The sequence below is a fragment of the Rattus norvegicus genome, chromosome X (genome assembly GCF_021556685.1).
Source record: "Rattus norvegicus strain SHRSP/BbbUtx chromosome X, alternate assembly SHRSP_T2T, whole genome shotgun sequence".
NCBI lineage: Eukaryota > Metazoa > Chordata > Mammalia > Rodentia > Muridae > Rattus > Rattus norvegicus.
Genome location: NC_141554.1, coordinates 65376723 through 65403702, shown reverse-complemented (window position 1 = coordinate 65403702; position 26980 = coordinate 65376723). Strand labels below are relative to the sequence as shown.

Below are 26980 nucleotides of genomic sequence, written 5' to 3'. Positions count from 1 at the left end.
TAAATTTCCCATTTTTAGTAATAGGATTTTTAATTTAATTTTTCTAGGTAATAGAATGCTGACAGTTTTGTTAATGAAATCTTTATGGATAAAAGTAAGAGGGGAATGGAAATATCTGCTAATATAAAGAAGACAATTGAACCCTGGAGAAATAAAATATCCAATGCTTATTCCTCTGAGAATAAAGGTGGGGTTTTTGGTCTGCTTAAAGAATATTTTATGGATTTATAAACAAAATGAAACTGTCTTGATAATTCATTATTGATAAATCCTTGTCCTCTTTGGCACTCTACTTTTCTTGAATATCTTTATTTTATACAACATTGGCACTCAGCTATTAGCCTAGATTTCTGGATGTTTGTCTTCTCTGGCCTTTATCCCTATCAAGTCTTATGACTTGTGTGTTCTAGGATTTTCTTTGTGTGGTCTCTCCAACTGAATAGAAAAGGGAAGGATTTCTAACCTCCATAATTTCTAACGTGATCACTTTTTCTTAATTGCTAGATCATACTTGTCTCCATCACCATCCAATTAATCTTCCCTGTGTCATCAGTCATCTTTCTCTGATGTAACTGTCCTAACGTCTCTTGTTTGCAAACCTTCCTAACGAAGCTTATGAATGGAGCTACGTGGTAGACTGTTATGTAGCAATTGAAACCTTCCCTCCTGAAAGAGGGAGGGAGGCTCATAAGACACAGGAAATAAACAAACTTACAACTTTCAAAAGGCCCCGGAACTTATAAGATTCATAAGGCCCCTTTCCAAGGTTATCTAAACAGTAACACTTGCTGGACAGAGGAGACTCTCTCACCCCCACCGGCTCAGCTGCCTGTGCGCCATGCAAGGAGCTCCAGAGATGCAGCTTTGGTGAGTCGTCGTCACCAATGCTCTAGTGGATTTTTTGATGATCATCTGGCTTTGCGACATCCATGCTGTACGGGTAAGTAACCCCCTCACTCATACTCCTATAAGTAATATCCCGACAACTGATCAACTGCTAAATTACGCTTGGATACAACTGTTTCTTTGCTGTTATTCGCCCTATCTGAGGCGAATAGACTTTTGTTCAGGGAAAGTCCCACAACACAGATTAAAATTCTTTGACCCTTGAGTCATTGAGCAATGGGGTTCTGTGTTCTCTTATGTTGCATATGGGTGAACTTTGTGAGAGTTTTCCTGAAAAAGTCAATACGAGTAATGTGAAGCTGTTTGTTTCTTGGCTTATGAGTTGAGAGACTGGCTGTTTATAATTATTGTTTCTTGGACCACTTTCTCTTTGGATACTCCCTCTTGTCACACAGTTATACAAATTGCAGGCCACTTGGAAAAGTCATGTGTATGTGTTCCAGTTGAAAGCTCCAGATGTGCTCTCAGCGTCAATTCATAGCTATGGGATTTAGCAATCTTGAAACCTCTGGGCCAATAGTTGCAGTTGATGGAGATTTGGTATGAACTATATTCTCAGCCAATATTTGACTGTAACATCCCAGTGCATGAAAGTTCAGAAAAGAACCAGCAGTGAGCCCAGTCCAATAATAATAATAATAATAATAATAATAATAATAATAATAATAATAAAAAGCAGGACATATAAAAAATGAACTAGAAGCTAGGTGTGGTGGCAGTCACCTTAAATCATAGCACTCGGTAGGCAGAGGCAGAGGCAGAGGCAGAGGCAGTTGGATCTCTGTGAGTTTGAGGCCAGCCTTGGCTACAAAATCCAGGAGTCCAGGATAATCAGGGCTTTGTAACACAGAGAAACCCTGTTTCAAAACACAAACCAATAAAAACAAAACAAAACAAAAACCCAAACAGCAAAAAGGACAAATAACACTAAACTACAATTTAACAGTGTAGTTTTAAGCTGAATTGATTTTCAGTAATAGATAACTGAAAGAATTTGGCTTAACATGTGCTCTTTGTTCTCTGTTGACCTGCTTTTAACTATTATTTTACAATTATCCTAACAGGCACTATTTTTTTTCAATTAACTTGAGTATTTCTTATATACATTTCGAGTGTTATTCCCTTTCCCGGTTTCCGGGCAAACATCCTCTCCCCCCTCCCCTTGTTTATGGATGTTCCCCTCCCCATCCTCCCCCCATTGCCGCCCTCCCCCGAACAATCTAGTTCACTGGGGGTTCAGTCTTAGCAGGACCCAGGGCTTCCCCTTCCACTGGTGCTATTACTAGGATATTCATTGCTACCTATGAGGTCAGAGTTCAGAGTCCAGGGTCAGTCCATGTATAGTCTTTAGGTAGTGGCTTAGTCCCTGGAAGCTCTGGTTGCTTGGCATTGTTGTACATATGGGGTCTCGAGCCCCTTCAAGCTCTTCCAGTTCTTTCTCTGATTCCTTCAACGGGGGTCCTATTCTCAATTCAGTGGTTTGCTGCTGGCATATGCCTCTGTGTTTGCTGTATTCTGGCTGTGTCTCTCGGGAGAGATCTACATGCGGTTCCTGTCAGCCTGCACTTCTTTGCTTCATCCATCTTGTCTAATTGGGTGGTTGTATATGTATGGGCCACATGTAGGGCAGGCTCTGAATGGGTGTTCCTTCAGTCTCTGTTTTAATTTTTGCCTCTCTCTTCCCTGCCAAGGGTATTCTTGTTCCCCTTTTAAAGAAGGAGTGAAGCATTCACATTTTGATCATCTGTCTTGAGTTTCATTTGTTCTAGGCATCTAGGGTAATTCAAGCATTTGGGCTAATAGCCACTTATCAATGAGTGCATACCATGTATGTCTTTCTGTGATTGGGTTAGCTCACTCAGGATGATATTTTCCAGTTCCAACCATTTGCCTACGAATTTCATAAAGTCATTGTTTTTGATAGCTGAGTAATATTCCATTGTGTAGATGTACCACATTTTCTGTATCCATTCCTCTGTTGAAGGGCATCTGGGTTCTTTCCAGCTTCTGGCTATTATGAATAAGGCTGCTATGACCATAGTAGAGCACGTGTCTTTTTTATATGTTGGGGCATCTTTTGGGTATATGCCCAAGAGAGGTATAGCTGGATCCTGAGGCAGTTCAATGTCCAATTTTCTGAGGAACCTCCAGACTGATTTCCAGAATGGTTGTACCAGACTGCAATCCCACCAACAATGGAGGAGTGTTCCTCTTTCTCCACATCCTTGCCAGCATTTGCTGTCACCTGAGTTTTTGATCTTAGCCATTCTCACTGGTGTGAGGTGAAATCTCAGGGTTGTTTTGATTTGCATTTCCCTTATGACTAAAGATGTTGAACATTTCTTTAGGTGTTTCTCAGCCATTCGGCATTCCTCAGCTGTGAATTCTTTGTTTAGCTCTGAACCCCATTTTTAATGGGGTTATTTGTCTCCCTGCGGTCTAACTTCTTGAGTTCTTTGTATATTTTGGATATAAGGCCTCTATCTGTTGTAGGATTGGTAAAGATCTTTCCCCAATCTGTTGGTTGCCGTTTTGTCCTAACCACAGTGTCCTTTGCCTTACAGAAGCTTTGCAGTTTTATAAGATCCCATTTGTCGATTCTTGATCTTAGAGCATAAGCCATTGGTGTTTTGTTCAGGAAATTTTTTCCAGTGTAACAGGCACTATTTAAGCCAACCTTCAAACAATGAGTTCTTTTGTTTTTTCTTTTTTTTCTTTTTTATTGGATATTTTATGTATTTACATTTCAAATGTTATCCCCTTTTCCGATTTCCCTCTCCCTTTTATGAGGATGCTACCCTTACCACCACTTCCACCTCAACACTCTGGCATTCAGCTAAACTGGGGAAGCCAGCCTTCACAGGACCAAGGGCTTCTCCTCCTATTGATGTCAGACAATGCCAGCCTCTGCTACATATGCAGCTGGAGCCATGGGTCTCTTTCGTTGGTGGTTTAGTCCCTGGGAGCTCTGGGGGGGGGGTCTGGTTGGTTGATATTGTTGTTCTTCCTATGGGGTTGCAAACTCCTTCAGCTCCTTCAGTCTTTTCTCAACTCCTCCAACGTGATATCCTTGCTCAGTCCAATGGTTAGCTGCAAGCATCCATCCTCATCTGTATCAGTAGGGCTCTGGCAGAGCCTCTCAGGTGACATCCATATCAGGCTCCTGTCAGCAAGCACTTTTTGGCATCAGCAATAGTGACTGGGTTTGGTGGCTGCAGATAGGGTGGATCCCCAGGTGGGGCAGTCTCTGGATGGCCTTTCCTTCAGTCTCTGCTCCACAATTTGTCCCTGTACTTCCTTTAGACAGGAGCAATTCTGGATTAAAATTTTGAAAAGGGTGGGTGACCCCATCCCCCAATCGGAGGTCTTGCCTAACCTCTAGATATGGTCTCTACAGGTTCTCCCTCCCCTTTTTTTGGGCATTTCAGCTAATATCAACAAGGATGAGATTATCTGAATGAGCTCTTTTGTTACTGGATGTTTGTTGTTCCTGTTGTTCCTTTTCCTAAATACACCTTTTTTTTTTTTTTTTTTAAAAACCTGGAACTTTGTTACGCTTTATGACTCAGCTTCATTCACTGCCCTGAGGTTATCTTCATCTTCTTCTGGGTAGAATTAGTTTCAGTCTTCCATTCAGGTCCCACTGTACTTATAAACCATAGTTCTTCTACCTTAAAATTGTTCCGTGGTTCTAGTCCTTATACCTCTTGGATCATGTTTTATGTAAGCTGTGTTTCTTAAATGTATCTCTTGACAGAGAGTTCATGGCACATCTCTTCCCCTGTCTCTATGAGCCTGTACATGAACACACATGTGAAATGGAAGCATGTATTTGTGGGTTTAATGTGGGTTGAATATGTTAGGGTGTCTGATACTTTGCTTTTTTCTTTTTAAGGAAAATTAAAATTCAATGATTTGATGTATGATGCCAGATATTCTCCAGGGGAATTCTAAAGAGTAGTTCCTCAATGTGAAATGTCGATCAAATCGAAGAAATTTCACAAATTTTAGAGGTTTGTTTTTTATTAGTCATAAAAAAGTCAGTGTATATGGAGACATATACATGCATGTGGAGTTTATACACAGTATCAAATTAACTGTTACATATTAATCTAATGATTCCCTTCACCTCTCAGCCCCATACTGTTCTAGTCACATAAGGTCTGCTGTACTTCTTCACATTCTCCTGGGAAGCTTCCATCTAGCAGAGAGTGACTCTAACATATGGTATCCACATTTCCTTAGTACAGACACAAGGGTAAAAGAATGATATAAATCTTGCAAGCTGTGGAAGCAGAGTATGTCTTTCCCATTCCCTTCCATATAAAATCCATTCTCCAGAATTCATCCCATGGCCCTACCTAACTGTGAGAGGTACATAAGAAGAATAAATAAAAGAAACATAAAGCAAGTTTGGTGAATGCCAGTTATTTCTCCTCCTCTTCAATTCTGTAGATGACTCTGAAGCTTACATTTTAAATACTGCTGGATCATATATTTGGTAAGAACTTTTGAAACACTGTAATACAATTTGATGCTAATTCTAGATAGGCTGGGTAACTTCTAAACTTCCTCACCCAACACTATGCTGGGGGCAGAAGATTTATTCTCTTAAGAAATGGAACCAATATATGGAATAAGGTATGATTGACCAGCAACATGCTAAAAGTTGGTAAAACATGTATTACTCTATGGTTGATTTTGTAATATATGACTTTGTCCTATAGTCAAATGTATGTCTCTCATCAAGATTTGGATTTTTTAAATAATTGCCACAGTGACCATGTTTATTAGCAGATCACATAAATACATACATACAGATTAGCATACATTTTGTTGAATGAGGCATATATTTCTTTTGGTTGTGACATAATTCCTCATCACTATAGCTTTTTCCTCCCTTCCATCAGTTTTCTGTATTTCTCTAATTGTCTATTCACAAATAAAAAAAATCTGCTCATGCCATCATGTTTTCTTCATGCTTGCAAAATAATAGAAAGTATGTACAGTACTTGTGAAACGAATCCCATAATAAAATATGGACATACTTCAAAAATTAAGTAGGGAGAGCAAAATTTGATAAATAGGAACAAAATTGAAAGTAGTCTGAGAAATTTTCTCATGCAAGAGGTAACAATATGCAGCCTGTTATTCCTCTCTAAAAAGTACACACCCCTGAAATGTGAGATAATTGGAAGCACTTAAGCAATATAGTTTAATAAGACTAAGGTTCACATAAAATGGTGGTCTTATTAGTTTTTCAAAATTATTTGTGTTATTTTGAGGCATTATAATACATTGCCCCCTTTCCTCTCCTCCTTCTAAACCCTCCCTTATACCTCTCCTTGGTCTCTTTCAAGTTCATGGCTTCCTTTTAAATTAATTGTTTTACACACATATATGCATATACATATATTTTTCTAAATACACGAATATACCCTCCTCAATAAAATGTTACATGTTGTTGGTGTTTTAAATAAGAGATCCATGTGCTCTTTCTGGCTCTCAGCTTTCCTTAGTTACCTGGCTTTGATGTTAGATAATTAGGTATGTTCCGTGTGTCTTTAATTGTACCTGTTCCTGCATTCAAATATTAAATATGACTTTTCCCTTCCTTTTACTGGTTCTGATATATGTCATGTAGCTTGTGAAATCCAAGTTTATGAAAAAGTATTGTCGATAGTTTAGACACTAACCACCTCAGTAGCTCAGTTTACCGAATGCTATATTTGTGTTATCTCTGTAGTAATTGAAGGAAAGAGGGTCAAGGAGAGGAAATAGTAAGGATAGAAACATCTGGGTCTCATTGTGTAGCTGCAATCAGTGCCATCATTAATCTTTGAGATCTTCACCCCTATTTACTAATAAACACTGAGTTCACTAAGAGTAACACAGCAATCAGAGTTAAGTGGCAAAGTTAATTGGAATCCAGCAGTCTCTCATATTTTCAGACTTTTGCTATTGCTTTCTGTTAAGCACAAAGGTACTTAATAATCCTGTTTATTTTTAATTTTTTCCTTAATAGGATAGAAGGGGAGTCAGCATATGAAGGAGAAGGGCAGAAGAGGGTAATGGGAGCTGAATATGATCAGAATGCATTCTATAAACATATGTAATTATCAGAAATATGTTTTAAATACTATCAGAAATTAAAATGGGAGATTGAGAGAAGTTTTAAAAAGAAGGTGGATTTAGATCTTGTAATTCCTTTTAATTTTCTTTAAGATATGATAACTTCAAACATGTAACTTGGGAGGAGGAAGGATGGAGAGTTCCTTTGTTCTTTATGTCCTTATGAGTTCATAGAGACATTAACATCCAGCAGCCACCTACTGTATAACCAGGTGAAACAAGACTGACATCAAGGGCTGAAGCCTGACATTCTTCCCAGTTTTTCCTCCACTCATGATAAGTTTCTGAGTTTCTCTGAAGCTGAGAGCTAAGTACCTCCAAAGTGTAAAACAGGTCCTAAGTTGTTAAGGTCAAAGGGTAATGCTGATAAGCTCATTATACTTTGAGTCATCACATTTGGAATCAGCAGGTGCTAATTAAAAATATGTCACAAGGTAGAGTGTTTGGACTTCAGTGTATCATTGTAGATAACACAATCTTTCACACTGTAACATTTGATTTACAAAGGGTTCAGTCTGGAAGAATGCTGGCTAGATCAGCAGACTCATGTACATGGGAATTTGTGAGAAATGTTGCAGGGCATATGAAACCAAAAGAGCATCAAGGGTAGCTGTTAAGACTTTACCCTGGGAAGCCAGCTGAGGGAACCTCATTTTCAGATTTTGAGTCATTACTGTGAATATGCCTTATTGTAGCATCTCAGTGAAGCCAGTATGGTGTCAAGAAGCCACTAGATGAAATTCTGCTTTGATATGTCTTGTTCTTCACTTCATATTATGTTTGCATCCTTTCTGTTTAGTCCAGAGTGTGAGAGTTTCGTGATCTGCCCAAAAATTGGAAATCCTTTGGTACCATAAATCTGCCATAGAATAATTCTGAAGACAAACAAACAGTAGACATATAGAAGAATATAAAATGCTGTGGATCTCACTTGGCACAACTTTTACTTTACTTTGTAAAAGATAGTATAGTTTTCTAGGCATCGTTTTAACTGTTATGGGATCATTGGTATAGGATCTGGGGAACGTTTTTGATAAGAATATCGCAAGTTTTTCATGAAGCAAGGTAAACATTCTAAAATCCTCTTATAATTGAAGGGTTAAAAAAGGACTGAAAGAGCTTGAAGGGGTTCGAGACCCCATATGAATAACAATGCCAAGCAACCAGAGCTTCTGGGGACTATGCCACTACCTAAAGACTATACATGGACTGACCCTGGACTCTGACCCCATAGGTAGCAATGAATATCCTAGTAAGAGCACCAGTGGAAGGGGAAGCCCTGTGTCCTGCTAAGACTGAACCCCCAGTGAACTAGATTGTTGGGGGGAGGGCGGCAATGGGGGGAGGGTGGCAATGGGGGGAGGGTGGGGAGGTGAACACCCATAGAGAAGGGGAGGGGGAGGGATTAGGGGGATGTTTGCCCGGAAACGGGGAAAGGGAATAACATTCGAAATGTAAATAAGAAATACTCAAGTTAATAAAAAAAAAGATATTTTCATAAAAAGACACAGAGTAAATATTTGAGAATTTGCAGGCCACAAAGTCTTTCTGCAACAAGACCTTGCCGATGTTGTATACAAAAAGCCAGAGCACCTGGATGGATGCATGTGGCTGTGTTCCAATAAAATGTTATTTAATAAAGAAGCTGAAGGCTGGATTTGGCTCTTGGATGGTAACTTGCTGACTCTTGATCTAACACATGCATAGAGCCTTATAAATGTAATCAGTATTAGGAATTGATGAGGTAGATGAATGGTACATGTGGTTACTCTACTCAGAAAAGCTGAAGTCCTAAGAAGGCCTCAGAATATTTAATGTATTTTTTAGGAACTCAAGAAAATGTTGATAGGAGGAGAAGTGGGGAGAAACTTGGAGGAGTAGGGGGAGGTCAAACTGTTATTAGAATATATTGTGTGAAAATTAACTTATTTTCAATAAAAGGTTAAAAAAGAAAATCACTATATTATTAAGAGTTTGGTACATTAAATATGCAGGTTTGGATGGTATATAAATTTAAGAGAAGTTACTAAATGTCATTTTTAGTTACTGTATATTTTTGTACAATTAATGGGGCATTAGTTACATATATATGTTTTCATATATAACTTATGATGATGCTTTAACATAAGTATACACTATGAATGCCACTTCTTTTTGGTTGTTATTGTTGACTGAAAAGCAATCTTCATGAGACATACAAATATTCAACACATGGGAACTATTGATATTACTCTTAATATTATCACTTGGTATAATCAATCATAAAGTTTTTTAAATCTAATTTTTAATTCTCCCCCTTAGTTATTCTTTGGATAAAAATCAGATTGTATTAAAGTTCACAGGAGAAGGCAAATACTGTAACAGGGGACTAATGAAAGAATCCTTACAAATTGGGTAAATAATCTGTGTGTATTTGATAAGAATAATTCATGAACCCAAGGGGAAGGAGAAGCATCCAATAGAGCTGTCTCAAAGTCCTTCTATGGCTCAGCGTTTTGTGATTATTATTTGTATTATTTCTTTTGTCAAGAGTGGCGTGTGTGTGTGTGTGTGTGTGTGTGTGTGTGTGTGTGTGTGTGTGTGTGTGTGTGTCTGTGTGTGTGTGTGTGTGTGTGTGTTTGTGTGCACATGCACATGATTGCATACTTGTGCTCGTGTGACAATCATATCTTCCTCAGTAACTTTTTACCTTATTTTAGAGACAAGGTTTCTCATGGAACCTAGACCTCACTGACTGACAGGATTTCAGGTCATGAGTTTCAGGGATTCTCCTTTCTCTTTCTCTCCAGTACTGACATTGCAGAGGCTTGATGGCACGCCCAGATTTGTAGATAGGTTCTGGGGATCTGAACTCACATCCTGATACTTGCGTGGCAAGCACTTTATGGACTGATCCATCTCAGCCTGTATTATTAGTTTTAATTCCTTGTGTAGTCCAAAGAAAAGGGAGTAGCTTTATTTATGCTAACATGAGTAAAGATGTCTGCAAATGAAAATTTGTTAAAAAAAATTCAGCATTTACCTATCTGTTTTCCCTTCTTGCTGTTGGCCTTCCTAAACCATTCTATTACTATCTCTGACATTTGTCATTTATAGTTACAGCTTGGCCTTCTACTTAATTCACCATTGAAACTTTTAGTGAAATTGCTGAAGACATTTTATTTGGCTGTTCACAATTTCCCTGAATTGTTTCAAAAAAAGGGGGGCGGGGAAGCAAACCAAGGAAGCATGACACAGTACACAGTATTATTAACTAGGAAGTCACAGATTCCAAAAAGCTGTTTGATTCAGAATCACAGAAATTCTACAATAGAAAAAAACCTTAGTAATGGACCCTTGGTTTTATCATTCACTGATTTTATAAAAATTCCTGTACTTGATTGATAAACTTAAAAATGAGCTTTGAATAAACAGTGAAGTGCTAGGACTGAATTTATTTTCTCGTCAAAATCTTGAATAGCTGTCTATTTGTCTCTCTTGTTCTCTCTCTCTCTCTCTCTCTCTCTCTCTCTCTCTCTGTGTGTGTGTGTGTGTGTGTGTATGTGTGTGTGTGTATGTGTAGTTGACTATTATGATAAAATCCATCTCATTAGCTACTACTATTTGACAGAGTACTTTTTAGCAGTGCCATTCATTAAACTCACCAGAGCAGTCATTTCAATTAGGGAAAGCATACCAGCCATTCAAATGAGAGAATACTGCCAGAGCTGGATTTCATCTTAATGGGCTCAACAAAGGATACAAAACCTCAGGATTTCTATTAGCCAATATATTTCATTAATATTGTGACTGGGACTGTCAGTACACAGTTTTAAAGCTACCAGTGTTTAGAACTCATCTTGAATAGATAAGACAAAAGGGAAAACAGGCTCATTCAGCAACACATAAATTTCCCTATCAGGGCACCAAATCAAAAGCATATCAAAAATATATTGTGTATAGCATCGCAAATGTCATTGGCCCTTTTCTTATTTCTTCTTTTATAAGTTATTAGTATAGAGAGTAATAGAAAGAGAAGTGAAAAAGGAAGGAGGAGGAGGAGAAGGAGGAGGAGGAGGAGCAGGAGGAGGAAGAGGAGGAGGAAAGACTGTGAATGCATGACATAGCATGTGTATGGAGATCAGAAGACAACTTGGTGGAGTCTGTTCTCTCCTTAAATTGGTCTGGGGACTAAACTTGCACAGGTACAGCAGCATCTTTACCCACTCATCCATCTTGCTGGCTCTTTCCCTTCCTTTTCAAATAGGTGACTATAACTCTGCTTTTTCATTTCCAAGAGACTCTCTCCGGTCATGTTACTTCTCTGAATGACATTCTCATTCACTGTAAAGTCAGAATGATGATATCTGATATCATGAATATAAGATTATATTTCACAGTATACAGACTATTTCTGAGGATTACAAGAAACATATTATTCTATTTTATATGTCAGCATATCAGCAGGGTGGTATGGACTCTGCTGAAATTGTCTCCAGGTTCAAGTTGGGTCTGGGTCAACAACATAGGCTCCTTATTCTTCCGATACCAGTATTCTGGGACATGTTTGTTTTCATGGTAGTGGTAAAAGCATAACTATATAACTCCCTTCAAGCCCTTGAGTTCATCATGTCTGCTAACACACTACTACACAAAGCAAATCATACATTTAGTATTAACGGGATGAGGAAATATACTTTATATGACATGAGTAAGGCAGGGAGTGAGCACTTTCTGATATAAATAATTTAGTATAGTCTTCCTAACACCTCACTATAACTGAGGATTCTATGAAATTGGGTATCTGAGAACATTTCATCTATTTTAAATTGTACTATGTAACTATGACATTTATGAATGCTCTGTTACAAATTACTACATGATTTCTTTTTAATATCACCTTACTAAACATTATATAACCTTATACTAAGAAAAGGCACATACACCATGTATTAGCAGCTGCTGACGTAGATTACCAAGGTATTATTGCACATTATTATAGTGGGAGGCCAAAAATCAGGAATATCTATTACAGTCTGGGATGTTTAAACTACTTCTTGGCTTTCTGCAAGACTTTAAATTCAAGGAGAAAGCAAGCCAAGGGAAGAGGATTACGCTTGAGCAGTCTTCATGATAAAATAGTAGTAATTAGTTTGAGCAAAATCCCATAATAGTTTTTCCCCCTCACTTTGCAGGAACTAAATGGCAGACAGATAAAACAAATTACTTTATTCGGTGTAATTAGCAAGCGATTATAAGGTTCTGCCTCTGTTCTCCCAAGAGCACAAAGATCATGCCCTGTTTTTCGAAGAACTTTATGTTGCTTAATACCTAATACATCTAAAGTCACTGCAAAATGTGACAGCATCCTTGCAATGAACACCCATCCCTTCAGAGTAGCTGAGGCATTAGAAATGCTCACTGAAGAGGGAGAGAAGGAGGGGGAAGCAAAACCATGGTGGCTTTCTTTCATTGCCAAACTTACTTCTTTCCCACCTTTGTTAGCCCCCACATTGTATTTTCCTTAATGTAAATATAATGTAATTACTAAGTTTAAGGTTTATGTGGTACCAAAACCTAGGATTGTGAGCTAAAACATCACTGTGTATTTAAGTTCAGGGCATTTCATTTAAGAACCATAATGTCAACGAGAGAATTGTTCTCTTGATAGAGGTCGCAGAAATTCAAATTAATTTCTAATCACAGATGACTCAGGAAAACAGTTCACATACTGTTTTGATTGAAGGATATTGAGACCTTCAGAATAAGAATGCTTTCAACTGATAGAAATGAAGGCATTTGAGTTTTGTAAATGGGGGAAGATAACACAGGGATAAATACAAGTTCTATTTGGACACAGAGGCTATAACACCTAGCCACATTAAATATGGTAGATCCTTAAGACAAAAAATAGATCAGTTGACACATATAACTAAAAATCTTCTCTAGTCACATACTCACAGCAAAGGAAAATACACATACACAGTTTCACTTTTTGATGAGATTGATTTTTTTCTCATCAATGTATAAAGTCTTTAATGTATAAAGTAAAATTTTCCTAGGTTTTTCATTGTTTCATTCTCTACAAGGAGTCCCATTTGGAAATAATCTGTAATACACTTTAGACAAACAAGTGTTTACAAAGACACAAAGCTTGTTTTCATTCCAAGCCTGGTTCTTAACTGCTCTGTGTTAGAGATGAACTAAGTTGTTTTATTGAATAAGATTTAGAAGTATTAGATACACATCATAATGAAACAATTTGAGAAAAAGGGGAAATGCTCCATAGGATTACATAACATTACATAACATTGGCTATGCTCATCTTGTGTTTCATCCTGTGAATCTATAAACAGAGCACAATTTATTAGCAGACAGATGAAGTTTGTTTAAATGTGAAGCCTGAATTCAAGGTCAATCTCTATTGTCCTGTGAGTTCTTTGTTTTGATCTTGCTGTTATTTAATCTGCAAAACTGAACTAAAAGTTCTAACTGCTTAATATGGTTCTTTGTAAGAGTAAAATGGGATAGTGTTAATAAAATCACAACAATGTAATGTGGGGTGACATTGAAAGTTCCAGGCCAGCCAGAGCTACATAGTCAGAAGACAATAACAGCAGTAGAAGCAGCAATAACACCCCCAATTTATTATTTTATTTTTAATTTTTTTATCTTTAATAACTTGAGTATTTCTTATTTACATTTCGATTGTTATTCCCCTTCCCTGTTTCCAGGCCAACATCCCCCTAACCCCTCCCCCTCCCCTTCTATATGGGTGTTCCCCTCCCCATCCTCCCCCTCCCCCCATTACCATCCTCCCACCGACAATCATGTTGACTAGGTGTTCAGTCTTGGCAGGACCAAGGGCTTTCCCTTCCACTGGTGCCCTTACTAGGCTATTCATTGCTACCTATGAGGTTGGAGCCCAGGGTCAGTCCATGTATACTCTTTGGGTAGTGGCTTAATCCCTGGAAGCTCTGGTTGGTTGGCATTGTTGTTCATAAGGGGTCTCGAGCCCCTTCAAGCTCTTTCAGTCTTTTCTCTGATTCCTTCAACGGGCGTCCCATTCTCAGTTCAGTGGTTTGCTGCTGGCATTCACCTATGTATTTGCCGTATTCTGGCTGTCTCTCTCAGGAGAGAACTACATCCAGTTCCTGTCAGCCTGCACTTCTTTGCTTCATCCATCTTATCTAATTGGGTGGCTGTATATGTATGGGCCACATGTGGGGCAGGCTCTGAATGGGTGTTCCTTCTGCCTCTGTTCTAAACTTTGCCTCCCTATACCCTGCCAAGGGTATTCTTGTTCCCCTTTTAAAGAAGGAGTGAAGCATTCGCATTTTGGTCATCCTTCTTGAGTTTCATGTGTTCTGTGCATCTAGGGTAATTCAAGCATTTGGGCTAATAGCCACTTATCAATGAGTGCATACCATGTGTGTTTCTCTGTGATTGGGTTACCTCACTCAGGATGATATTTTCCAGTTCCAAGCATTTACCTACGAATTTCATAAAGTCATTGTTTTTGATAGCTGAGTAATATTCCATTGTGTAGATGTACCACATTTTCTGTATCCATTCCTCTGTTGAAGGGCATCTGGGTTCTTTCCAGCTTCTGGCTATTATAAATAAGGCTGCTATGAACATAGTGGAGCATGTGTCTTTTTTATATGTTGGGGCATCTTGTGGGTATATGCCCAAGAGAGGTATAGCTGGGTCTTCAGGTAGTGCAATGTCCAATTTTCTGAGGAACCTCCAGACTGATTTCCAGAATGGTTGTACCAGACTGCAATCCCACCAACAATGGAGGAGTGTTCCTCTTTCTCCACATCCTTGCCAGCATTTGCTGTCACCTGAGTTTTTGATCTTAGCCATTCTCACTGGTGTGAGGTGAAATCTCAGGGTTGTTTTGATTTGCATTTCCTTTATGACTAAAGATGTTGAACATTTCCTTAGGTGTTTCTCAGCCATTCGGCATTCCTCAGCTGTGAATTCTTTGTAGCTCTGAACCCCATTTTTTAATAGGGTTATTTGTCTCCCTGCAGTCGTAACTTCGTGAGTTCTTTGTATATTTTGGATATAAGCCCTCTATCAGTTGTAGGATTGGTAAAGATCTTTCCCAATCTGTTGGTTGCTGTTTTGTCCTAACCACAGTGTCCTTTGCCTTACAGAAGCTTTGCAGTTTTATGAGATCCCATTTGTCGATTCTTGATCTTAGAGCATAAGCCATTGCTGTTTTGTTCAGGAACTTTTCTCCAGTGCCCATGTGTTCGAGATGCTACCCCACTTTTTCTTCTATTAGTTTGAGTGTCTCTGGTTTGATGTGGAGGTCCTTGATCCACTTGGACTTAAGCTTTGTATAAGGTGATAAGCATGAATCGATCTGCATTCTTCTACATGCTGACCTCTAGGTGAACCAGCACCATTTGCTGAAAATTTTATCTTTTTTCCATTGGATGGGTTTTTACCTCCTTTGTCAAAACTCAAGTGACCATAGGTGTGTGGGTTCATTTCTGGGTCTTCAATTCTATTCCATTGGTCTATCTGTCTGTGTCTGTACCAATACCATGCAGTTTTTATCACTATTGCTCTGTAATACTGCTTGAGTTCAGGGATAGTGATTCCCCTGGAAGTCCTTTTATTGTTGAGGATAGTTTTAGCTATCCTGGGTTTTTTTGTTATTCCAGATGAATTTTCAAATTGTCTGTCTAACTCTGTGAAAAATTGGATTGGTATTGATAGGGATTGCATTGAATCTGTAGATCACTTTTGGTAAAATGGCCATTTTTACTATATTAATCCTGCCAATCCATGAGCATGGGAGATATTTCCATCTTCTGAGGTCTTCTTCAATTTCTTTCTTCAGAGGCTTGAAGTTCTTATTGTACAGATCTTTTACTTGCTTGGTTAAATTCACACCGAGTTATTTTATATTATTTGACACTATTATGAAGGGTGTCTTTTCCCTAATTTCTTTCTTGGCTTGTTTCTCTTTTGTGTAGAGGAAGGCTACTGATTTATTTGAGTTAATTTTATACCCAGCCACTTTGCTGAAGTTGTCTATCTGCTTTAGTAGGTCTCTGGTGGAACTTTTGGGATCACTTAAATATACTATCATATCATCTGCAAATAGTGATATTTTGACTTTTTCTTTTCTAACCTGTATCCCCTTGATCTCCTTTTGTTGTCTGATTGCTCTGGCTAGAACTTCAAGAACTATATTGAATAAGTAGGGAGAGAGTGGGCAGCCTTGTCTAGTCCCTGATTTTAGTGGGATTGCTTCAAGTTTCTCTCCATTTAGTTTAATGTTAGCAACTGGTTTGCTGTATATGGCTTTTACTATATTTAGGTATGGGCCTTGAATTCCTATTCTTTCCAGGACTTTTATCATGAAGGGGTGTTGAATTTTGTCTGATTGCTCTGGCTGGAACTTCAAGAACTATATTGAATAAGTAGGGAGAGAATGGGCAGCCTTGTCTAGTCCCTGATTTTAATTTATTATTATTATTAGAGTGAATTGTATTGGTAGACTATCAGGAGAAAGACAAATGGTATGGTAATAAAAGGAGTAGAGCCAATAATCTAAAATGATAAGAAAGTACAAGTCCTATGTCTTATGACTAATAGGGTACTAAAATAGAAACAATATTGTCTTAGCTAAAGAGATGAATGCTATTTCCCATTTTCCCCCTTTAAAGAATTAGAGCTGTGATTGGATTCCATATTTTTTAAAAGTGAACTGATTCTGATTCGCACTGTAGAACATTAAAATTCAATGTTGTTCTTTTTCACTTATTTAAATATCTTGATCCAAATCTATTGATTATATCATAGGGCCAAATTTTGAACTTGCTTCTGTGCATCTGTGCCTTCTGGTAGTGTTACCAATACTCACATTTGCTTGGCCTGGGTCTAATATATAAGCCAGCCGAGACAATTAGGTGTTCTGTTGTCCTTCTTTTGCATTCTGCCCACAGCCTGGTCCAAGAACACATTCAGATTTGAAACAGGAGGCCCAGAAGAGCAAGAGCTATGCACAGTTGCCTTTTCAAGTCTCTGCTTGCATTGGTCTTGCTAGTAGTATTTAATTGGCAGCTCTTGCTTACTTCTCCTTGTAGCAATTTCCTTGCAATAATTTTATACAAATTGTCTTTAAAAAACGAATATTTCCCCACAGGAACAATGCTACATTTATTTGGGATAATTTTGACTTTTTTCATCATTTACTTGATAGTCAACCATTAATTATGTATCATTAATCTAAACTCCTTTCCACCAGATCCTTCATTTAGCCTGACTAAGCAGCCTTTTTTCAGTCTTTGCTCTTCTGTTCCACCAGTGCCATCAGTCATTACTAATTTTATATTCTACATTCTTGTCACATGTTAGAACAAAAAATTCCCAAATTTGAGTACACAATGTTCTCTTTTTATCTCTCTGCCAATTTATATACTTTGACTTACCTGGAAAACATCTATCTCATCTCTCAACCCCAATTCCCATATTCTCTCCTATTTTGCTCTCCTTTATGTAAACCTCATTGTAGCTTGACCAAATATAACAATTACTAGAGATATTTGTGGTATTTGTTGAAATTGTATAAATACTAATAAAATTATTTATCCCTTTCTACAAAATGATCACAAATGTGTGAAGTTTTAAATCATTATTTTACTTTTCTTTCACTTCAAGAAGCAAAGATAATGCCTGGTGCAGAGAATTATTTTAAACACAATGATTTTAAGTATTAACTGAATAAATAGATGGATGATGATAACATGGTTTCTAAAGGGAGAAGATGGAGGGAGGAAAGCAAGGGTGCAAAGCGATGACATTCTATTCATTTTTTTAACACAAGGATAAAAAGCAATACCAAATGCTGGCAAGAAATAAAAGGTAAGATAAAATAAATTTAAGTTCTAATTGATTGAAATCTTAAAACTTTAGAGAAACATGGCTTAGCAGTTAAGACCACTTGCTGCTCTTTCAGAGGACCTAGGTTTGGTTCTCAGGAAACACATGTTGGCTCACTACCATTTATAACTCCAGTTCTAAGGGATCTCATGTCTGGATTCTATGGGTACCACGTTTGAATATAAAGTGCACATAAAAATAAATAAATGGATTTTAATCTTTCAATAGATTGAAATCTAAAACAAATTCTAATAAAAATTAAGATTAAAGTCCAATAAGATAGTCATTATTTTATACTTGATGAATCAGGTGTAACTTGTTATTATTTCTGTGTTGGGATTAATTCAGTGATTCCTTCTAGAACTTCCATGTCATGGACTGTGTGTTAAGCCACTCAATTATCAGAATTTTAGATTTGAGACTAAATCTTGAGATTCCAGCAAGATTTTTTAAAAATATTTTGAAGTAAGTTTTTACTATAGAGTACTTACATCATCTTGCCCCCAACACACACACACACACACACACACACACACACACACACACACACACACACACCCCTCAGATAGGATCACATGTAGTACAGGCTGACCTCATATTCACTATGCAGCTGCAAAGCAGATGATATTGAGCTTTTGACCCTATTGCTCTGTCACCCCAAATGCATTTATTAAGATCATATGCCACCAAACCTGGTTTTATGGTGTAATATGAATTGACCCAAAGCTTTATACATGCTAAGCAAGTACTCTACCAACTGAGTTACATCCCTGGCCTGAAAATTAATATTCCTTTCCTTAAGTATTTATTCCTATTTATTTGAATTTTATTTTCTGCACTCATGCTACCTTACTAAATTTAGCCTCTTGGTTTTCTCTTTGGACCACAGTTGTATTGTCTTTTGTATGCATTCCAGGCATATCCTGGGGAAACACTTCCTTAGGTCTTCTTTTTGAGCAGTTGTTGAGCCCTTTCAGAAGCATCCTCAGTTTATGTTCTATCCTTCTAAATTAATTTGCATTTCCTTTGTGGTAGGAAGGTCTTGCTCTTAGGGTGCTTTTCCTATTTTCCCCCTGTGGAGCACTAAGTATCTCTTTGATGATGTTAATCTCTTTAACAATTACTACTGCCTTTTCAGTTGCTTTGTCTGCAACCTTAAATACAGTACTTTGCTTATCAATTACACATTTTTCATAGTTTTGTTCCACTTGTTCTCCTTCCTTGTAAAGAACAAAGCAATAACCAGGACACCATGCAATTGCTATAATGTTTCTTCCAGTAAATAGATTACTTTTGCAATCAGCCTAACTCACATTCTCAGGTCAAGGGCAAAATGAACCCAGATTCTGTGCCATAAGGTAACATGAGATGATTTCTATCCCAGTCTCCAATAAGAGGCTCATTTCCCTTTGAAGCCTTAGGAGCTAGGTCACAATTGGTGAGTTTTGTTTGTTTGTTTGTTTTGTTCTCTGTTTTGTTTTGTTTTGTTTTTCATTCTGGTCTTTCAAAGTGCTATCAGAAAGAGCAATCAATATCTGTTTACAACACTCTAAGGCTTCTGTAGCCCCATATATCATCGAAACATCAGGATCCTCACAGTTATACCCCCTCCAAGTTCCTAGAGCCAGTTTTCTTAGCTAATTTTGTTATTGAGTCCTAATACCTAACAGGAAGCTCCTTATGGAAGAAAGGTTTATTTGGGCTTGCAATTTAGAGGGAATACAAGTTATGGGAAAGGAACATGAGGTAATTCTTGTCATAGGGTGTGTCAATCCAGGAAACAGAGAGAAGGTAAGTTGAACCAAGCTACAAAATCACAAGAATCAATCTCAAATGAATCTCTTATTCTTCCACAGAGGGTCTATCTTAAAAATCTTCCATAACATTCCAACATAGTGCCACCTACTGGAAAACGAGCTGTGATGCAAATGAGTATTCAAACCACAACTTGAAGCTGCTAAATGTCACAATGAATTTAAACCTTGCTTCTAACTGCCACATGCAGCTTTACTACATGGTTTTACTTAAGATGAAAAGTGTGTGAGGGTTGATGTGTACATGGATATATGTGTGCATTCAGGGTTGTTTGTTTGTTTGTTTGTTTGTTTGCTTCAACGTATGTGTCTGGTGACCAGAAGAGGTTGTTGGATATCTTCTAACACTTTCTTCCTTATCCACTTGATATAGATTATCTTACTAAAGCTGGAACTTGCTGTCTTGTGCCTCAGTTAGAAGCGCTAGTGATCTTTCTCTACCCTCCTCTCAGCCTTATGGAGCACATGTGGGTTGTTATTGTTTTTGTCGTTATTGTTGATGTTTTTATGTGATTGTTAGTTATCTGAACTCAGGTCTTTGTAACTGGGCAGCAAGGGCTCTTACCCTTTGAGTGGTTTGGTCAAAGACAGAGATCTTCTGAGGTCGTGCAAAATCTCCAGTTGCACATGTTTGTTGGTTTGTCTGATCCAAACAATCGTCTATATTCTCTGGAGTGAAAAAAGTCAGCCCCAAATCACTAAAGTCCCTTGAAATTCAATATTGATGTAGCAACCTAGTAGAATTGACTCAAATATTGTATTAAATATGCCCTATTGATATGAATTGGTAATGGATACTAGACATCTCTACACAAGACATTGGGACATACTGGAATAAAAGCAAGTGAGGAGAAAAATCAGATTGTCTAAGACCTCAGTTGTCTGTACTTCACCAGGGAAAGTTCAGAAATTCTATTCTGTGCTAATGTTGCACTCATCATTTCCCAAAACCCTTTCAAAAAAAGTTAGGCTCCTCTTACTTTATTGCTGTAATAAAATGTACAGCCAGAATTCTAGGATGAAAGAACTCGCTGCTATAGAAGCTGTAACAGAAGAAGCTGTAAGTTAGGTGTCAGCCTGAAAAATTGCCATAAAGGCCATTTTTCACAGAAAAAAACTCCTTCTAATGTCTTGTAGCAGAATATGCACCATTAGAGATGTAATGACATAGAGTCTGATTTTCAAAAGCCCTTAATATTTTAAACACATCGTAGAGCATCATTAGTTATGATTGATACTTTATTGATGATAGAACTGCTAGTTAACCAGTTATTTCTAGGTAAACTCATTGCTTAATTAATGACTATCTTAGGGTTTCTAGTGTTGCAATTAAATACTATGACTTGCCATTTGGAGAGGAAAGGATTTTATTTTTATTTTGTCTTATAGATTGCTTTCTATCATTGAAGGAAGCCAGGGCAGGAACTCAAGGCAGGACCTCAAAGGCAGGAATTGATGCAGGGGCCATAAAGGAATAAATGCAGCTCATTGGCTTGTTCCCCATGGCTTACTCAACATTCTTTGTTTTTGGCAATACAGGACAAACCACCTGATGTCTGGTCATCAAGAAAGTGCCCTACAGACTTGCCTATAGGCAAATGTGGAGGCATTTTCTCGATTAAGATTCCTTAGTCACAAATGTGCTGAGCTGACATAAAATTAGCTAGCACAACAAGATTATTTTTAAGTTTGCTATTAAACTTCATACAGCTTTCTAATTGTACCTCTATTTTTCATGTCCTATCCTGTTTCTCTTTAGAGTCAACTTTTCCTGGTGAGATGGAAAAAGCATGGTGACTACACAGTCATTTCTTTTCTCAAGTATTATATGCAGTGTTAGTACAGGTTTCTTTTGGGAAAGAAGGGCCAATGTCACAATCGGCAGTGTTCTGAATTTTCATAGTAGAGCAAGGGAATTTTTGTAATGTGACCCATGGACATCTTTCAAAAGATGTTGTCTTTACAAACAAGCAAGACACATTTCACACACATATTTTTACGCCTGCCTTCTTTGTCTACAAGAGCCTCAGTGAAATTAATGACAAAAAAAAGATTTAGGAAAGACAAGACATATTGTTTTAGTTTTGATCAAAGAGACCATGAAACATTACACGAAAGTCAATATTATATTTAATGTAACTAACATAATATATATTGATATACTTTGAGAGTAACATACAGATTCAAGCCATATGAATCTTTTAATGTGCCATTAAATAATTTTATGGCACCATAACAACATTATAATGATATGCTACTGAGCATGTGTAAAGGTGGCATGTTTACTTTGTCTTACTCTCCATTTCATTCTCCTACATCATGTCTCTGACTTGAGTAACCTATTACTTAGCCTGTCTAGTACTTCCATTGACATTACCTAACTTGTTCTTCAGAGCAATTTAGCTTATAGGAAAGGCAGATAAAACTCTTTCCAATTTGCTAGTATGACAAAGGAATTGCATAGAAGCTAAGTGACCTAGGAAGTGAAAGTTAGAAACAAGAGACTTGGAGTTTTTGTATCATACTTCAAAAGAGGCTGACGGCAAGAATCTAAGTACTGAGTAATGGTTTTATCATGAAGGTTACCACAAATGAATATCAAGTAGCGCTTTCTCTTCTCCTCTTTCCTTTGTTAAACTTTATTTTTTATCCACTATATTCTTATCATATTCTTTCCCCTCCCCAAAGTCTTCTCAGACTCTCCTCACCTCTGTACCCACCTATCTTCATGCTTTTTCTCTCTCCCTGTTTCTGTCAAAAAGCAAAAGAAAAGAAAAAAGAAAACTGCAAACAACCCCCCCCAACAAAACAAAAATTGCATACATAAAAAAAATCTCATTATTTTGTATTGCTCAACTGCCCTTGGATTCCCACCTTGGAATTTGGGTGATATACCCAGTGACAGGTCACTTTTGTCATCAGGTATCAATTGCAAATAAGTTCTTAGGTATAGAACTTGTTTCTACTTCCCTGTCTCATGCCAGGGCCTATCTGGCTTGAACCTGTGCAGGTTCTTGTCTGTGCTGCCCCAGTTCTCTGTGTTCATGTGTGCACCAGTCCTGTAGTGTCTGGAAGACACGGATTCCTTGGAGCCACTCACTACCTCTGACCATTACGGCCTTCTGCCTCCTCTTCCATATAGAAGATTCCTGAGTTTTGAGGGGAGGGATCTAATGAAGATATTCCATTTAAGACTAAGTGCTCCCAAGTTTCTGGTTCTCTGCACATTGTCCAGTTGTAGATGTCCATATGGCTTTTGGAAAGGCCTTTAGTGTTAGTTGTTCCTCTCCATATTCCCTCCTTTACATTGCCCTCTCTTTCCCCCTCCCCATTTATTTCTAGTCTAGTTTCCTCCTTATCTCTTTTTTTTTTTAGATTTATTTATTTATTATATGTGAGTGCACTGTAGCTGTCTTCAGACGCACCAGAAGAGGGCATCAGATCTCTTTACAGATGGTTGCGAGCCACCATGTGGTTGCTGGGAATTGAACTCAGGCCCTCTGGAAGAGCAGTCAGTGCTCTTAACCTCTGAACCATCTCTCCAGCCCTCCTTATCTCTTTACAACATGATATTTTATTTCCCCTTTATATTATTTTTTCTCCTTCTCTCCCTTTCTGTCCAGTTCTCCATGCATCTCTGTCCTTCCCACCCCTCCTCCTTCAGGCAGGGTGGCCTGTTACTCACTACAGACATGAACTACTGATATCCTTTGCCTGTCCTTCATCAATGCTGGGATTACAAACCTATGGCTGAAACTAGAGCTTTAGCTTCCTCTGCTGCTGATGGTTTGGAGTGTGGTGCAAGAGGGGCTTGTATATAATAATAAAAGACAAGCTTCTGATTTTGACTGAAGCTATGTCTTCTGTGATAATAATTGAAAAAACTATTTTGCTTAGAGGCTTTCTTTTCAAAAACCAGTGTAAACTCCAGAACAAATTGTTTGTATCCCAGTGTGTTCTTTCGGGTACATGATAACTGACAATGGAGCCCACTAATAGATATCACTGTTTCATGAGCTACAAGTCCTCTCAGAATCAGCCCCAGCACTCCTTGTTCCCTGTGGGTGTTCTTCACTCATGTTGCCTGAAGCAGATAGGATGGTTCATACCAGCATTTTAAACAGGAATTTATTTCCTCGCTGGAGGTCTTTCAAACCAGATGAACCTGCTAACCATCATTAGAAGTGCCATTGTTAAATAAGGGAGAAAACAGCTTGGTTATCTAGCAGTAACTTGGTAAGTAGGTAGCTCATGGAAAGATTAAGTATGATGATTCGTTACTTGATCTAAAATCAGTCTTATATCTTCTGGCAATTTAGCATCCATTGCAAAAGCATTGTTTGCTTGCAGGTTTCGCTTCACTTCAAAAATTTGCTTTTATTTTTCTATTTGCTGCCACCAGAGCTTCCATTAATGCTTCTAAAACTGTAGAAATAACTTCTTTCCACCACATTAGCAAATCTCTGGCATCTAAAGTAGCAAAATCAGTAAGTTAAGTCAAGGCTCACATAGATAGGATATCAACTTAGGCCTGTTAAACTATATTGTGGAAGTGAAAATAATTTTCAGTTTATAGAACTCTGGGATCATAAGATATTATAATGATGCTGTGACTGAATGTCAGAAAGATATATGAACAAGCGCTCTTCAGCACCAGCCTTACTTGCTGCTTTGAGCAAATGTAAGGAAAACTTGATGAATTTCATCCCGGAGTGAAGTTTCAAAAGCTGTGTCATACACTTCAATTATTCTTTTGCAAAAGTATATTTTTGACCTCAGGGTGGGTGCTAAAACATATTGAAAACTCCTTAAGTAAAATATACATTTAGATCTGTTACTTTTCTATTAAACACACTTAAAAGTCTTCACGTTGCTGAAGACAGTAAAGATAGTATGACATTCAAGGTAGAATGTGGCTTTATAAAATTGACTTACTTGTTTATAAACACATAACTATTATCTTTTTGATTCTTCATTGGAGTTTAGGTTATATTTCTGGGAAGAAGCTTTTCCAATAGGAGATAATTGTAACAAAGTGACAGGAGTACTCTGATGTAACTATTTATTGATATCCTGCCAGTAAACGTAGTTAGCTCCTTAGTACTTTCACGGATTTGGAAAGGGGGAAGACTTTTGTTAACACCTTGCTTGATTTTCTCATGACTTGGCATTTGTTCTTTTTATTCATCCTATTTCATCTTTCATCAACTTCCTGTAACTTGATCTCAAGTTTCTTTTAAGGATTTGGGGATTGGTATTAACAAGACTTGTAAGTGAGAGTCATTATAACTAAGTTTTGATTTGAATGTCCATGTTGTTTAGTAATATTGAACACTTTTCATGTACTTTTTGGTCACTTATACATCCCCCTTTGAGAAGTGCTTAGTAAATCCATTGTCCATGTTTAAATTGGATTGTGTCGCTGTTTTGCTATTCAGCTGAGTTCTTTATATATTCTGGATAAGAACTCATTGTAAAATAAATGTATAGTTTGCAAGTTTTTTTTTCCTTTTATGAACATGTGACTTCACTGCTCTTTTGCTGTGCAGATACTTTTAGTTTAATGTAATCCTATTTTGTCTGTTTTTATAGTTTACTAGACACACACACACACACACACACACACACACACACGCTCCTTATAAACTGTCAAAACAGTAAATTAGTAAAATTACCATTAAAATAATATGGAAGTTACTCAAAAAATGAAAAAAATGGGCAACATGGGATGACACATGACTCTAACGCTAGAACTTGGCTAAGGTAGCAGGATCATGAATTTGATACCAGTCTGGACTACATAATGAGTTAAGACCATCTCAGAGTATATAGCAAGACTCTGTATCAAAACCTTAAAAGTTGGGGCACTCCTGAGGCTGCAGAGCGGAAGAGACCACCAACACTGCTCACCCCTGCCCACATCCCTGGCCCAAGAGGAAACTGTATAAGGCCTCTGGGCTCCCGTGGGGGAGGGCCCAGAAGCGGCAGGACCCCTGCCGGAGACACCGCCGGACCCTGAAGGAAACAGACCGGATAAACAGTTCTCTGCACCCAAATCCCGTGGGAGGGAGAGCTAAACCTTCAGAGAGGCAGACAGGCCTGGGAAACCAGAAGAGACTGCTCCCTGCACACACATCTCGGACGCCAGAGGAAAAAGCCAAAGACCATCTGGAACCCTGGTGCACTGAAGCTCCCGGAAGGGGCGGCACAGGTCTTCCTGGTTGCTGCCGCTGCAGAGAGCCCCTGGGCAGCACCCCACGAGCGAACTTGAGCCTCGGGACCACAGGTAAGACCAAATTTTCTGCTGCAAGAAAGCTGCCTGGTGAGCTTGGGACACACGGAAGCAGAATTTCTCTAGAACCAGGCACGTTCTGTGTTTACCGGAAGTCCCACACCCGCGGATCCCGGCCCGCAGCAGCTCTCTGCTCCCAGACCCGGTGAGAGAGAGACCCAACCGCCTGGTCAGGTGGGCACTCCTGAGGCTGCAGAGCAGAAGAGACCACCAACACTGCTCACCCCTGCCCACATCCCTGGCCCAAGAGGAAACTGTATAAGGCCTCTGGGCTCCCGTGGGGGAGGGCCCAGAAGCGGCAGGACCCCTGCCACAGACACCGCCGGACCCTGAAGGAAACAGACCGGATAAACAGTTCTCTGCACCCAAATCCCGTGGGAGGGAGAGCTAAACCTTCAGAGAGGCAGACAGGCCTGGGAAACCAGAAGAGACTGCTCCCTGCACACACATCTCGGACGCCAGAGGAAAAAGCCAAAGACCATCTGGAACCCTGGTGCACTGAAGCTCCCGGAAGGGGCGGCACAGGTCTTCCTGGTTGCTGCCGCTGCAGAGAGCCCCTGGGCAGCACCCCACGAGCGAACTTGAGCCTCGGGACCACAGGTAAGACCAAATTTTCTGCTGCAAGAAAGCTGCCTGGTGAGCTTGGGACACACGGAAGCAGAATTTCTCTAGAACCCGGCACGTTCTGTGTTTACCGGAAGTCCCACACCCGCGGATCCCGGCCCGCAGCAGCTCTCTGCTCCCAGACCCGGTGAGAGAGAGACCCAACCGCCTGGTCAGGTGGGCACTCCTGAGGCTGCAGAGCAGAAGAGACCACCAACACTGCTCACCCCTGCCCACATCCCTGGCCCAAGAGGAAACTGTATAAGGCCTCTGGGCTCCCGTGGGGGAGGGCCCAGGAGCGGCAGGACCCCTGCCGGAGACACCACCGGACCCTGAAGGAAACAGA

General features: G+C 38.8%; 1 protein-coding gene across 2 annotated transcripts in view; it reads left to right on the top strand.

The window, feature by feature from the left end:
• Nucleotides 1-26980, top strand: part of Mageb18 (MAGE family member B18) — a 756240-nt gene that overhangs the window by 147965 nt on the left and 581295 nt on the right. The window contains exon 1 of one of the 2 annotated variants that reach the window (NM_001434087.1): nucleotides 820-940. The exons of the other annotated variant lie outside the window; for it this stretch is intronic. The gene's annotated coding sequence lies outside the window, so the exon portion shown is untranslated. Of the gene's footprint in view, nucleotides 1-819; nucleotides 941-26980 lie in introns of those variants that run through there. 2 annotated transcript variants of the gene reach the window in all.